The following is a 15,665-nucleotide window of genomic DNA, read 5'->3' as shown; positions in this document are numbered from 1 at the left end:
AAAGTCAAGTCTCATATGAGAGACAAAAACAGCGTCTTCTCTACGACAGTCGACTTCTTGACGTTTCAAATGGCCGATCATACATAGATGAACTCGAGTTTTCAAGTGGGGGGCGGATTCATCCGACAGTTGCCAAGTCCATGATACTCTGCAAATGAATTAATCTTTTTTTCTTAATAAGCCCACATTAGGACCCTTTATTTATCTAATTTGAAAATGGCTCCTCAGTTTGTGATTTGTACAATTCTGTCATGTGAAGTGCCCATTTAAGCTGGGTGGGGGACGATTTTCTGCTGGTTCTCAGTCACTACTACATGCTTATGCATTAATTCCCATTTAATTTCCCAAATCCTCATACAAGATTAGAAAAGAGACATGTTTTGTGTGCACATAGCATATAGAAAACAAAAAGAAAAGGTTATACTGACTATACATATATTATTTTAAATAATTATCCTTGTTTGGCTAATCAACGGTAGCGGACCATAGAAAATGTGAGCCAAAATCACGATTAATAATTCAAATATTATTAGATTCGTTTTGCGCTCAGTAATGTGAGTAATTGTACTTGTCATCACGCATGCAAGATAGTTTGCACCTTTTCCTTCATAGTTTGTGTATTCGATGAAATTTTAAAGTAATATATATGTAAATCAATTTTTTTAAATGCATATATTAACAATTGAGTAAATCTCCTTTACCCAAAAAAAAAAATTTGAGTAAATCTCTTTACCAAAAAAAGAAAACAATTGAGTAAATCTTCTTTACCAAAAAAAAAAAAACAATTGAGTAAATCTTACGCACAGGTTGGCAACTTGACGAGGGCACTCAACATGAGGACCTCCAAAAATCTTTGTCCCCCTCACCAAGTTATTTCGCTATATATACGTTCTAACTCCATCGTTTCCTTTGTCAAAACCCCAATTCATCGTAGAAAAATCCTATATATTTTGAAGATGGAGCTCGTTGGGATGATGTCGATTGCCCTTTTGCTGGTGGTCTTGAGCACCAATTCGCATGCCATCTCCTCATGTAATGGCCCATGTCAAACCCTCGGCCACTGCCAAGGCCAATTGATCTGCATCAACGGAATGTGCAGCGACGACCCCAATTTAGGCACTCAGATATGCGGCACTGGTGGCGGCAGTCAATCTGTGCCGACATTCGACGACGGAGGAATGCGACTCCTCATGCAATCTCCAGTGCGACGGCATGTCTTATCCTACGTTCACTTGCTCGCCCCCGGTAACTTCCTCGACTTGTGCCATCTTGACGAACAACGATTTCAGCCAAGGTGGTGATGAGCAATATCACAACAACACAGAGCGAATCATTGCTCTGTCGACGGGGTGCTTTGATAACCGATCACGTTGCGGGAAGATGATCCAGATAACGTCTATTAAGACGGGAAGCAGCGTGACGGCCAAAGTGGTGGACCAATGTGACTCAATGAATGGGTGCTATGAGAGCCATGCTTACCAGCCGCCCTGCCAAAACAAAATCGTCGATGGCTCGGACGTCGTATGGAGTGCTTTAGGGCTTGATAAGAATGTAGGTGATGAGGATGTGACTTGGTCATCGGTGTTAACACAGGGAGTGAGATTGATGAAACTTAATTTAGAGAGCACTAGCTCTCCAACAGATGCATATTAAGATAAAGAGAAATTACACAAAACTCTAATGATTAGGCATAGTACACTTTTGGCTCCGAACCATCCATCGACTATTATACATTACCTTTCTGAGCATTCGATTTTTATCGAAAATTAGGATATTTACTCAGTGTTGTGGGAGAGATCCTAGTTATGACGATCAAGAGCGAACGGGTGAATTGATTGGTTTTGAAATTTTAAACAATTTCCAAACTTAAGTATCATCATTGTAACAACATTTAAAGCGTTGGTGATGCTATGCTAAAATAACAAATGCACTTTATTATAGTATGCAAAAAGTAAATGGTTAGGGATAAGATAATTTGAGTGAAATAGTTATCACGAATGCAGTTGTTTTGCTATTCTTTCGAACCTTAGGTATTGTTTTTAGCTACACAAAACATTTCTATTAATATCTGTTAATATCTATAGCTCTTTAAGCATATATATATATATATATATATATATATATAAAAAGAGAGAGAGAGAGACCCATCATTGTGAATATTAAGACCCCGGTGAATTCTCTTAAACAACAAACTTGACTCTAAAATTATTTGACGAACTCCGATTGATAAGCTCACTCAAAACAGTCAAATACTTCAACAAAACCAAGCAATTGCTGTATGACTTTCACAACACTTGTGCGCTTAAAAGTTAGGTCTCACTTGTTACAATGTAATCTCTGCTTTTCTTTTATTATTTTTGCCAGTCTTACGTATGTTCCCAAGGAAAATCCTTGGAATTAAGGTCATACAAAAGACCGGCAAAAGAAAAGGAGATTACATTGTAAAAATTGAGACCTAATTTTAAGCACATAAGGGTTGGGAAAGTAATGCCATAAGCAACAATTCCGGTCACAATGCTTGCACGTAATTGAAATAAATCACCAAATAATGTTGTCATGGAATTAATGGTTTAATATATGGGGACTTGAGTAGAGGTGATCATTGGATATATTTGGATTGGACAAGATCTTAAGTTCAGACCTAAATTTTTATGGTTTATATACAAATCTTCAGGCTGGGCTGGACTTTCTCATTAAATGCCCATATTCAAACTCGGCCAACTGGCCCATGTAACTCAGGTCTAGCCTAGCAGGTCCATGGATCGTCAGCCCCATGATTAGGTATAGAAATAGAATTGAAATCGCAAACAATGCATCCACTTCCTCTTGATTGTCATAACTAGAATCTCAACTAAGACCTAAGGTAAAGATTCCTAGATAATCCCAACCCCCTCTATATTTCCCACCTCCTGAATGCTTCTGCCACTGCTGCGAACCTCATGTTGTGCCTCCGTCACATTCACGCGATTAGGGGTGTGCATGGTCCGGGCGGGCGGTTCCCGACCTAGAACCAGGAACCGCCCGCTAAGGACCGGTTCCGAAAAATCGGAACCAGGATCCACCCGTTTATTGCATGGATCCACCGGGAACCAGACCGCCGGTCCGGTCCGGTTCCCGGTGGATCCATGGAACCGATTTTGATGCAAAAATTCTGGTTTCGCGAGGAGAAACCCACCGAGAACCCAATTCAATTGTCGTGAGAGAAGAGAGACAAGGTGACGGGGATGGACAAAAGAAGGCAGCGAAGGCGAGCGGAGAACTGTTGGACCCTTGTACACAAGTGATTACTAATGCACCAAGAATTGATGCAACGGTTCCCACAATGGAGCAAACAAACAAGTCAAGAATAGAGCAAACAAACAAGTCAAGAACTTAAAACCCTTCTCCCCCCCTTTCGCCTGCCATCAATGGAGCTAGCAAGTGACAGGCATGAGCAGAGCATGAACTTGCGAGAGATGATGAAGGGGCAAGGAAGGAGGACGAGAGAGGAGAGGGCATTACGGTAGAAGGCGAACGTGTACTTGTTGAGCCCGTTGGACATTGGCCATTTTCACCACCACCATGCTGCTCGCTTGAACTAGAACCACCATTATCATCCCCACGAACGGCAGCGAACCCCTGGCCCTCCCCTCCATCTCCATCTCTCTCTAGCTCTCTAGCTCTCTTCTCGCCCGTGGGTGAAATAATTGGAGGACCCCGAGAAGCTTTCCTCCGTTTTACGGGACCGCCATCGATTGGATGATTTTGTTTGACTTTAAAACCGACGGAAGACAAAGATCTCTCCCTCCAACGGAAGACAAGTGGCGGAGGAGGAGCAACGGCGGCATGGATACTCGGGGATGAATCGAAGACGAAGAGAAGAAACAGAGAGAATCGAAGGCTGAGGAAGAAACAGAGAGAGAAGAGACGCGAATTAGGGTTTCGCGAAATAGGGCTCCGCGAGTCGCGACTTTTGTTTTGTTTAGTATTTTTTTTTTAATTATAAATAGGTACCGGTCCGGTCCGGGTGGGTGGGCGGGCGGATCCGCCCACGGAACCGGGAACCGGACCGGTTCCCACCGGTTCTCAACAATTGGACCCGGGAACCGAACCGTTCCCTCAAGAACCGCCGGTTCCGGGCGGTTCCGGTCCGGTTCCGGGCGGTCCGGGTGGTTCCCGGGTATTTTGCACACCCCTACACGCGATCATGAGTGACCTTGACCCCGAGGGTTATGGCCACCGCGAGCAGCCACCCAGCCTCAATTGATGAAGAACTACGTGAAGGCTCAACGACAAGGGTTAGGTGGCTTCGAGGGATGGGCTAATGTGGACACCGCTTATACTACGTAACACAGCCGGCGCCAACTTGGACATTTTGAAATAACATTTTGATACTTCTTTATTTTATTTTTTTATGATTTTTTTTACTTTTCTTTTGGTTTTTGGAGTGATGGCTAGTGAGGGTCAACAACCCTCGTTGGCTCTAGGCAAGGGATCACGCACCCTCGCTTTAGCCGATGAGAGCCACCAACCCTCGTCGCCTATAGCAAGGGCTAGTAGCCCTCGCCTACCGGTTTGTGAGGCAAGGGTGTCGTGGCCCTCACCCAGAGCCAGCAAGGGTTGGCTAGTGAGCCCTCACTGGTGATCACTCCAAAAACCAAAAACAATAGTAAAGAAAACGAAAAAAAATCATTAAAAAAATCTAAAATATCATAAAAAAAATGTCAACAATAGCATCTATCATGCTATGTATAATGGTCAGCGTCCATGTTATCAATTTGTGGTTAAAATTGACTAGATTGACTTAATTGACAAATTTTCAAAAGGTTTAACTAATTGGCAAAATTACAATAAGTTTAGGAATTTTTGGCAATTTTCTCGTCCTTTGTATGAAAGTTATATGTTCTCTCTGAGGAGTCGCTAAAATAGATGAAAGAAAAAGAATCAAAAAGCTTGTTGACTTCCCCATATTTTCCAACCAAAATTTAAAATATTATTTAGATTTTAAAATATTTGAAAATATTATATGTCACTCTACACATCAACATTTCTATGTTGTAAAAATTTCAAATATTTTAGGTTAAATGCATGCATTACAAGGTTTACATTAAAAAAAATGTAATAGTAAAAGTCAATTGAGACATGTCCTAAACTATTAAGGATTTATATTAATTATCGAGAGATGTTGTGAACAACAAAACTATCTTGAGAACAAAATAATTGTTCATTCCATACTTTTGTCTAAAGATCTCTAATACATTCTATAAAAATTATTGATTGAAGTCAATGATAATGAAAAAAATCTGACTCCTAAACAAAAATATCGATATTGTATATCCTTGCATTTGCATTTTTACTACATTTAGATGATAGAGACATTATTTATTTAGGAATAACATGTCCACATCAAATGAAACATAGGCCCAGTTATGAATTTCATTGGCCCGACAAAGGAAATGAGCTTGAATTGAGAAGAAATGGGCCTTGAGGTCATTGGAATTTTCAAGACCAATCCCACATGAGCATGGACCCTATGGAGATTTCTTCCACTTCCTCTCTTCTTTTCGCTTGGAGGAAAAAATGCATGTGCAGTATTAGGAAAGTGAAAAACACAAAGGAAGGGAATTCTGCTGATTACAAGAGAGGAAAGATGAGAAACAAAAATCATATCGTATGGATACACGGATTGGCAATATGTATTCATACGAAAGGACTCTCACTCACGCACACTCAGGCAAGAAGACATCCAGCAAAAGCACGAAACCACGAAGTCAAAGAAAGGAATTCCAAAAAGAAGAAAATCGTGGAGCGAGCTGCTTGGCTGAACGTGGGGAATTGGAGGAAAAAGCACAAGTGGAATTCATGCACAAGAGCAACCAGCGAACGACAGACGATCGACCAAAGGGGAACACGGTCAAAATTAGAACACACCCGATCCCAGTCTCGAAGGAATTTCGCCTGCGTTCGCGCCGTTTTGCCGCGTAAAAACCTGAATTTTTTTTTTTGGTAAAGGGTAAATATATATTAGCAAAAGAACCAAGGAGCTACACACCTATATAGCGAAAGACCCTAGCACCTAAGCTTACACTCAAAGGACAACCAGTCAAGTGAGTGGAAGAGGTGCCGGGGACGGGGAGAGGGGGGGGCAAGGAGCTGCAGGACAAGGAGAGAAGGAAAACCAGCTAGATCCAGGCTAAACAGCAGCCAAAAAGGAGGAGAAGGGGAAAAACAAAGGCACCCGCGCAGGGGGAGAAGGAATAACACCAGAAAACTGAAAGATATGAACGAAGGGACACCATGGATGCATCCAACGCTGAAGAGAGAGGACGCATCATTACAGTGAAACGCCTCATTCGAAGATCGAAGGATGGATTCCCCAACTGAGTTGTAGTCTTCTGTTACGAGTCGTATCCGGGACCTTCGAAAAGGTAAAGGCTCTATCCTTGATAGCCATGCGAAGATGTTCCTTCAAAGCCGGGAGGGATAAGGTTTGGTTGCGGAAGATAATGTTATTCCTTTTTCCTTCCAAATAAGGTAGCATAACGCGGCAAAGCCAAAACGAGCCACCGATTGATAGAAGCTGGTGTCGAGAGATGCTTGATAACCCAATCTAAGTTATCCTTCCACGTAGAGTTCCGCCATGGGAGGTTACATTTATTCGCCCGAAAGCAACCGACTAGCCGAAATCGGGCATCCGAAGAATAAATGATCAACGAGTCGAATAGAGGAACATAACATACATGAGGATATTGGGATTCTCCCATGAGCGCAGGATTACCTGGGTTGGTAATCGGTTGCGAGTGATCAACCATAAGTGGGTTTGATAGCGGGGGGGAAGAGAGGAATTCCAAATGAATCTCGACCAAGGCACAAGATGGCCCCTAGTCCTTAGAAGTGTCCAAGCGTAAGCCGTCGTAAACACCTCGAGGAATGGCCCACCATAGAAGTCGATCATCATTGTCGTTGAGGATTGGGAGAGGATCCTCCCAGCCCATAATGGCCGCCGAGACTGCTGAGAGGGAAGGGAGAGGACATTAATTCCAGCAGCAAAATGAAGCAAGCCGAGGGATGCCGAGCAATATATGTTTCGATCTGTGAAGAGCTTATAGAGCGGCCCCGGTGATGCCAATTATCAAACCAAAATGATGTAGATAATCCATTGCCTATGCGCCACATAAATTGATGCTGAATTAAGACTCGAAGGCCTAGCAATTTTTTCCAAGACCAAGAGCATATTGTAGGCCTAGGGATGACCCAAAAATTCTTATTCTTGATGAAGTTGGAATGGATCCATTTGCACCAAAGTGATTCTTTATCATTAAAGAGGAGCCACAAGTGCTTAATCATAGAAGCGATATTGCTAATCCGGATGGTTCGGATACCCAATCCACCTTCCTCCTTGGGTAGGCAAACTTCATCCCATTTGACCTTTGCCCCTCCTGATCCAAGGGTCGGTCCCTTCCAAAGGAATTGGCGAAATATTTTCTCAATTTGTCTTGTGACCGAGGAAGGGAGGATGAAAACACTAGACCAATAAACCTGAATCGAGTGCAAACCGATTTAATCGCCCGCAGCCTACCGGCCAGGAGAGAAACCAGTTCGTCCAAGATTGGACTCTCGAGGTTATAGCACTGACCAGAGATATGCAATCCATCTTGCCTAGCCTAGATGAGATGATAGGTACCCCGAGGTACCTAAAAGGGAGCGAACCCAATTGAAAGCCAGAGGTACTAACCATGGACTCTTTTAGCTCTTGAGATCCACCTGAGAGGAAAATTTCGCTTTTGTTGAAGTTTGGTTTCAAGCCAGATCAGTTAGCAAAGGATTGAATCCCATCCAAAAGCAGTACGAGAAGACATATTACCTTCGAGAGAATAATAATACATCATCTGCAAAGAAAAGGTGGGAGAGCCTAGTCGCTTTGCATCTCCAAAAGAAATCATAGCCCACCTTGGACGTTTGGTTATTGATGATTCCAAAGAAAACTTCCATAACAAGAGTGAAGAGATAAGGGGACATAGGGTCACCCCCGCCTGATTCCTCTCCCACTTGAGAAAAAACCATGCAATTCACCGTTAAGAGAAATAGAGAACTTAGGCGAGCGAATGCAGACCATTATGCGGTCAATAAAAACTGCAGGGAATCCGAAAGCCATCAAGGTAAGCCGGATAAAGTTCCAATCAATGGAATCGTAGGCTTTACGAAAATCAACCTTGATAATACATTTAGGCCGATAAGGATTATGATGAAAGTCGCTAAATAATTCCTGGGTCAGCATAATGTTATCGCTTATGCGTCTTCCTTTCACGAAAGCATTTTGGGGAAGACTAACTATAGAAGGGAGCACAAAGAGCTAACCCGTTAGCAATAATCTTTGTGATACACTTGTATAGAGTGTTGCAGCATGCAATGGGCCGAAAATCATTAACCGTTGACGCATTAGGGACCTTCGGGATTAGAGTCAGGATAGTTGCATTGATCTCCTTCAGTAGTTGACCATTAATAAAGAAGTCCCGAATTGCTAGCAAGACCGATGGTCCTATAATCTCCCAAGTTCGCTTGAAGAAGTCAACATTAAAGCCATCTAGGCCAGGGGATTTACCAGAAGCAAGGGAGAAGAGAGTAGATCGAATTTCCTCATCCGAAACAGGGCGAGACAGCTCCTGGATCTGTATATCATTGAGAGTACGACTCAACTTATCCTGGATTTCGGCAACCAAGGGCACCGAAGTAGGAGGAGAAACCGCTAAAAGATCCTGGAAATGGGAGAGAAAGAGCCGATGTACCTCGGGGGGTGAGAGACCAACCGGTCTCCATCATGGATTGAAATAATTCTATTTCGCAAGTGGGATTGTTTGACGGATTGGTGGAAGAATTTTGTATTTAGATCTCCTTCCTTAAGCCACCTCACTCTCGATTTTTGCCTATAAAACTATTCCTCCTGGAGGCGAAGGTCAGAAAATACCCGTAGTTTCTCCTTCTCTGTATCCGCCAGGATCTGGTTAAAAGGATCAAGATGAATGGCTTCCTGGGCCAAAGAGAGCTAGGCTCTAGCTTCATCAGTTCTCATAGATATGTCCGCATAGGCCATCTTGTTTAGATGCTTAAGCCTGCATTTCAAAGCACGAAGCTTGCAGCATAGGGAGTACATAGACGTACCAGTAAAATCAGAATTCCAAACCTGCGAGACCATATCAAAAAAGGAGGGATGACTCATCCAAAAGTTGAAGAACTTGAAGGGCTTGCGGGTATTGGGAGTAGGCATGATTCTTACAACCATTGGGCAATGATCCGACACCCCCTGGGGCAGAAAAGATGCTTCGGAGAATGAGAACACCGAATTCCATGCTGAGTTGATCAACACTCTATCAATTTTCCTAAGCTTGCGATTCGAGCCTGAAGATGTTGCCCACGTGAATCTATTTCCCACATATCTCGATCATCCAAACCAGCTTCATCAAGACACTCTCCAAAATCATTGAAAGAAGGGATCCAATAGTTAGAAGAGTCGGCTCTATCCGACGCATCCCGAATCGCGTTGAAATCTCCAGCAATAATCCAAGGCGAATCCGAGAGCAGTAGACTACGGCGCATAAGGTCATTCCAGAGAGGTCTTCTCAACACGAAGGAATGCTCCGCATATATAACAGAAAGATTGAACGAAACGCCGTTATTGAGACACATCAACCGACCATGAATAGCCTGAGCCGAACAATCAGAGGTATCAAAATAGACATTATTGGGGTTCCAACCCACCCATACTCTCCCCCTATGCGAGTGAATATAGTTGGAACACCACCGCCAGCCGGGGATAAGGGTTGCAGAAACAGTAGGAAAAGCAACAGGAGAGATTTTGGTCTCCAAAATGCCCATACAACTAAGGTTGTTGGTTCTCACAAAATGCCTAATTTCAGCTTGCTTAAGAGGGAGACCGAGACCCCTAATATTCCAAACTCCAAAAAACATAGGACACAAAAGATATGAGGGTTACCTCTTCCTTCCTCCTCGTTTTCTAACCGAGGAGGATACCAGCTTTGGGCTAGGTGGTATACTCGCATCGCAGATGCATATCGAAGAGGTCCTTTCAGACGAACAGGAACATCTATCAAAGGATCTGGGAGAGATGGGGGAAGGATTGTCTCCTCCAGGATAGATGAAGGTATCACTTGTGGTGAATCTAATTCGCTCCTACCCAAAGCAGTTTCATTCACCACTTCTTCATCTGAGGATGATGACTCCGAAGAGGATTCCCCTGAATCTTGAGCTTGAATCGCCGAGAAGGGGCCAAAGGGATGTCGTATTAATTCGAAGGATGGAGGGGGAAGATCTACCTCATTCGTAGGTACCTGATTTACCATTACAGGCTCCAAATGCTGAATTGCAAATTGTTTATCACCTTCTGACTGAGGCGAAACCATAATGCGATGTGATGGAGGGGGGTTCTCTGGATGGAAGGGTCTGTTGTTTCGCTTCCTCCGCACTTCCCTCCACTCGTTGGTTTGACGGACCGAGCTTGGATTAGCAACTGCATGGCCAGACTTAGCCTTAAGTTCATCAGACGCAGCACATTTATGCCCAAAAGTGCAACAAGAGGGGCAAATAGATGGCACCCATTCATAATGAACATCTATAGAGCGACTTTCACCATCAAGGGAGAAGTTAATGACTTCAGGAAAGGAGCTCGATGCATCAATCTCCACACAAATACGAGCAAAGGCAACCATAGCCATCTGTTCTGTTCTGCTGTCAACAAATAACGGCTTACCAATAACACTAGCAAGAGTGCTCAAACCAGATGCAGACCAACATACCACCGGAACATTTCTCAAACGGATCCATATAGGCACAGAATTATGACAATCCTTCTTGAGTTCCAACTTAGGATGCCATTGATGGAGAATAAGCGGGATTTTTGCTACCTTGATCGGCCCACCTTCGAGAATTTTCCTCCTGAAGTCCTCATTCGGAATACGCAGGAAGTAGAAACCCATATCAGCTGCAATTACCTCAACTAACTCCTCACCCCAAGCGTGCTTAAGAGTGTCCTGCGTCAAATGATAAGGCGGTCTCTTTCCGATATAGTATCCAACTAGATAATCTTCCCATTTAGGATGGGCGGCCTGCATAATTTCAGGTGTAATTTGCGGCATTACTACATTATCCGCAACAGCAGGCGAGAAATAAGACAATTTATAACCCTTAGTAGCTGAACGAGTCACTGCAGCCCACGTTCGAGCACGGGGTTGAGCATCAGTCGATGGAGAGGCTTTGTGGGTTGCCGGCGGATTTCCAGCAGCATTAGTAAGCCCAGATCGCACCATATCGCGCATACCGTGGGGGGGAAGAGGATGAATATCACTCAATTCCTTCCCAGCCTTGCTGTTACTTTTCGGAACCTTGTCCGAGGGAGGAATGGGCGCTTCGCCAATAGCAGAATGCTGAGGGCCGAAACGTAGGCGAGACCGTGCCTTCCTTGCTCTGCTTCGGCCCCTGCTTCGGGAGCGACCCCGAGGACCCCTAGCCTCCGAGGGAGGTCGAGCAGGGGATGGACGAGAGGAAGGGGGGATAGAGGCATACTTCGGGTCTGGAATAGGGCCCTTGCCAAGAATGCTCGCATGAGCACCGGACGAAGAAGCCATCCGAACGCAGCAGCTTGCGCAAGCAAAACCCTAGAAGTTCAGATCGCGATTCCAAAGTACAGAAGACATACCGGGGGAAACCGTTCGGAGGGAGTTTAGATCGGGTCCAGGCGCAGCTCGTCTCCGAAAATGAGTGACAACGGACGGCCAGAGTGGCCGGAATCAGCAGAAACGCACTCCAGTGAACAGTACCGGTCGCATCAGCAAAAGAGAGATGGTGAACAGTAACCCGCGAAGGAGAAAGGTTCTTTTTCTAATATAAAAAAAAAAAAAACCTGAATTTTTTGTTTCCAATCTTTTGATTAATTTAATTGCATGAGCCTACTAACGATTTGCTTTGATCTTGTCCGAGTATTTGTCCGTGAATGCATTCACAACCCGAACTGAGAACACTGAGCGACTTGTCATGAATATGGCTTAATCCGAATTTGGGTTTAATTTCCATTCACTTTTTTTGTGAATCTGTTGCAATTGATGTCACAGCTTGCGTGGTTTTAGTTATTTCCGATGCAAATAGTTCATTAATTCTATTTTGATTTGACTGAGTTTGCATTGTTTTAATTGATATTTGTGTGAGTAGTTGATTTAGGTCATTCTAGGATTGTCAAGTAGGATTCAGGAACTTAATAAGCCCGAAAGTCTTAGTTCTATTAAGAATAGTTACATAACTATTTTTCTTTATTAAATTTCAGCACGCATAGCATCTTGATGTTCGTGTTTTGGCAGATTTTGTAATGTCTATTTCGTAGATACAGGAAAACCGAGAGATCAAAAAGTGTATCGGAAAATTTCCAGCCATACCCTTTTCTTGTATTGATTTTAGGTGTTCCTTCTCATCGTGGATGTTAAGATGGTTTTATTGCGTACAAGAATGATGAAACGATAAGAAAAATATTTAGGTGTTTCTTGCATTATATGAATTTAATAAGTTTAGTTTTTATTATTAATTTCATCTTGTCATACTTAAAATTTATTTATCATCACTTAGATTAAGGAATATATGTTTATTAATTTAATCCACGTTTATTTCTATTCATAGTTCAGAGGGATCTGCCAGGAGTTTTATAATAAGATATCGTGTAATGTTGCTCGATACGGCTTGGGATGTTTACTTTTTCATGTTTTACTTGCTTTATCATGATTTCATTTTACTTTTATTTTAAAAGATCGTAAAACAGTTTATAAAAGAGGAAAATATAATGATAACAGGTATTAGATGAATCTAGAATAACTAAGCTTTCGAGCCCACGAGACTCTGGTTTGCAGAAATAAGATGGGCTTTTGCATAAGTGAAAGTGGCCCATTGACATAATGAATATAATCAATGATAGAACGAAGATAGGAATAGTACGACTTGGGAGAGATTGTGCTGAGAAAGCGCTATCTCACAAGAGGATTATTTGCGCCCACCTAGCAATTTATTTAGCTGCTTTGGAGTTTACATGAGGGTCCAGGCAACAATAAGTTATAACATGTATAATTATGAACGATAAAATTGATTATTTTCTATTCTTCCATTCTACGGTGTTATCGTATTGACCAGGTCATATCACCTTCATCAACTACGTTGTTTGGAAACAATGCATTACCAGTGAGTCCAAATGTTAATACCGCAGTGCCATAAAATGCATGCAAATGTCAAAGGCATAGATAATTAATTCTAACGTGCGATATACATAAAAAAACACAATAGTCCTGTTGTGTACAGGACAATAATCTTACGAAAATTATCCAAAACTCCCCCAAATTTTGGGGAAATACCTTTTTGTCCCTAAACTTTCAGCAATTACCTATTATACCCCCTCCCCTCCTCTTCCCAAGGAATCTGCATTTTATTAAAGCGCTAACCCTCCTTTGCATTTTCCGTTAGCATATGCTAAGCAACACGACATTCAATTGGTAAAAATACATTTTCATCTCATTTGTTGAAGGAAAGCTCTAAAATGTTATTGATTTATGCTAAAAATGAAAAAATAAATAATGAAGAAAAATAAATTAACGATAGAAAAATAAATATCAGTTGCAATATTAAAAAATTAAAATATCAAAATTTGACGAGTACGTTAACACAACTAACAATACATTTTAAGAAAAAGAAACACAATTTAGTAAAAGGAAAAGGGCCTGAATAACAAAAAATGTCAAATTACAAAAATTTGGTACTCCTTAAGTATTTGTTATAGGTTAATTAACAAAAAAAATTGGTCAATGATTTTTCATTAATCAGCCCTCAAACATGCATAACGAGTAACCATTTTATATCATTTTAACCTTTTTGTTGTTGAGGCCTTTCCCTATACACTTAACTTGTGTATGTTATTATAATTGTTAATGTCTTCTTTAGTTATATTAAGATGGCTACATTTATCGAATTCTAAGAATTTTTATTGTTTAATAATATTATTATTAATATTTGTTCTATTATAGGTTAGTTAATTCAGTTTTCTCTCATTTTCCATAGTTTTTCATCCTTACGGCAATTAAGAGTAAGAGAGAGATTTCCTTCAAAATATGTGTAAATATATGTGTGTGCACGCGCGCGTATTTACCCCTTAAAAGTATTGTGCAAGTCACGTCCTCTTGACCAACATTCTTACCGAGCCCTAAAGCACTCGACACGGCGTCTGAGGCATCCACGACGTTTTTGGGCATGGCAGCTGGTGGGCATGGATCTCATCGCCCCCGTACATCGAGTCATACCGATCAACCACTCGAGCCGTCACGCTCCTCCCGGTCTTGATAGATGCTATCTGGATCATCTTCCGGCAATGCGATTCATTATCAAACCACCCTGTCGACAACGCAACGATTAGCTCCGAGTCGTCATGGTATTGCCTGTCGCATTCAGACGGGTCTCCCCCATCGCCGCCATGGCTGAAATCGTTCCACGTCAAGATAGCTGGGGTTGAGGAAATTACCGGTGGCGAGCAAGCGAACGTAGGATAAGATACACCATCGCATTGGAGATTGCCTGAGGACTCGCATCCTTCATCGTCCAGCGTCAGCACGGACCGGTCGCCAGCACCGCTGCCACATATCCGAGTGCCGACATCGGGATCATCGCTGCACATTCCGTCAATGCAGATCAATTGGCCGGGGCAGTCGTCGAGGGTTTGACATGCGCCATTGCATGAGGAAATGGCGTGCGACTTGATGCTCTAAGACCACCAGCGAAAGGGCAACCGGCATCATCCCAACGAGCTTCATCTTCAAAATATGTGGATTTTTCTACGATGAACTGGAGTTTTGGCAAAGGAAACGATGAAGTAAGAACGTATATATAGCGAATTAGCCTGGTGACTGGGACGAGATTTCGGAGTTCCTCATCTGACTGTCCACGTCAAGTTGGTCCCTCTACGATGCATTGTTTTAAAATTTGATTTATGTATATATACTTTTTGAAATTTTATGTGATACACAAGCCATAAAAGAAAAGGTTTATGCAAACTGTCTTGCATGCATTACGGCAAGGATGATTACTCAAATCACTAAGCACAAAGCAATTCAATAACATCCAAACTACCAATCGTGATTTTGACTCACATTTTATATGGTCCATGAAATTGGTAGGGTATTGACAAATCTAAAGCTAGTCGACCGAAGTGAAACAAATATAATTATATAAAATACCGTATGTCTTCAAGTCATCACAGTCCCTATAACCTTTTTATTTATTTATTTATTTCGTTTTCCATATGCTATTTGCACACAAAAAATGTCTTTTCTCTAGTTTTAATTAATGGTTTACGAAATTAAATGGGAACTTATGTATAAGCATGTAGCAGTGACTGAGGACCTACATATATTCGTTCGCTACCCAGCTTAGATGCGCACTTTATACGACAAGATTGTGCAAATTTAAAAATTTGAGGAGCCGATTGTGAAATTAGACTTCTTTTTTTGGGTCAGATTGTAAAATTAGATAACAAGGGACCTACAGTGGGCTTATTCCAAAAAATCGAGTATGGACTTGGCAACTATTGAATGAATTTGCACCCTGATGCAAACCATGACAGCTTGGAAACTTGTCAGAGGTTGAAAGTCCAT

At 42.1% G+C, this 15,665-nt stretch overlaps 2 pseudogenes; one reads left to right on the top strand and one right to left on the bottom strand.

Moving 5' to 3' along the window:
- Window positions 1-956: 956 nt before the first annotated feature.
- On the top strand, window positions 957-1,653 carry LOC104420212 (annotated as a pseudogene).
- A 12,413-nt stretch (window positions 1,654-14,066) lies between these two features.
- Window positions 14,067-15,665, bottom strand: LOC104420211 (annotated as a pseudogene).

Source organism: Eucalyptus grandis, chromosome 9, assembly GCF_016545825.1.
Source record: "Eucalyptus grandis isolate ANBG69807.140 chromosome 9, ASM1654582v1, whole genome shotgun sequence".
Taxonomy (NCBI): Eukaryota; Viridiplantae; Streptophyta; class Magnoliopsida; order Myrtales; family Myrtaceae; genus Eucalyptus; species Eucalyptus grandis.
This window is presented reverse-complemented; position numbering and strand designations above follow the sequence as displayed.